Source organism: Teleopsis dalmanni, chromosome 1, assembly GCF_002237135.1.
Source record: "Teleopsis dalmanni isolate 2A chromosome 1, ASM223713v2, whole genome shotgun sequence".
Taxonomy (NCBI): domain Eukaryota; kingdom Metazoa; phylum Arthropoda; class Insecta; order Diptera; family Diopsidae; genus Teleopsis; species Teleopsis dalmanni.
This window is the reverse complement of record NC_051846.1, coordinates 117447374-117447757: the sequence shown is the minus strand read 5'-3', so window position 1 is coordinate 117447757 and position 384 is coordinate 117447374.

Sequence of the window (384 nt, the reverse complement as noted above, 5' to 3'; positions counted from 1 at the left end):
GCTAGTGGTGTTGCTCAACGTCATTTTACATAGCCGTATAAGTTTTGCTGGGATACCAAATTCAGACATAGCGGCATAAAGTGTGCTTCTAGTCGTAGTGTCAAAAGCAGCTTTGAAGTCGACATATAGGTGGTGTGTGTCGATATGTTTTTCTTGAGTCTTCTCCAGGATTTGACGCACTGTGAATATCTGGTCTAGAGTGGATTTGCCAGGTCTGAAGCCACACTGATAAGGTCCAATCAGTTGGTTGACGATTGGCTTCAATCTTTCACATAGTACGTTTGATAGAACCTTATATGCGATATTTAAAAGACTGATCCCGCGGTAGTTGGCGCAGTTTGCAGGATCACCTTTTTTGTGGATTGGGGAAAGCACACTTAAATT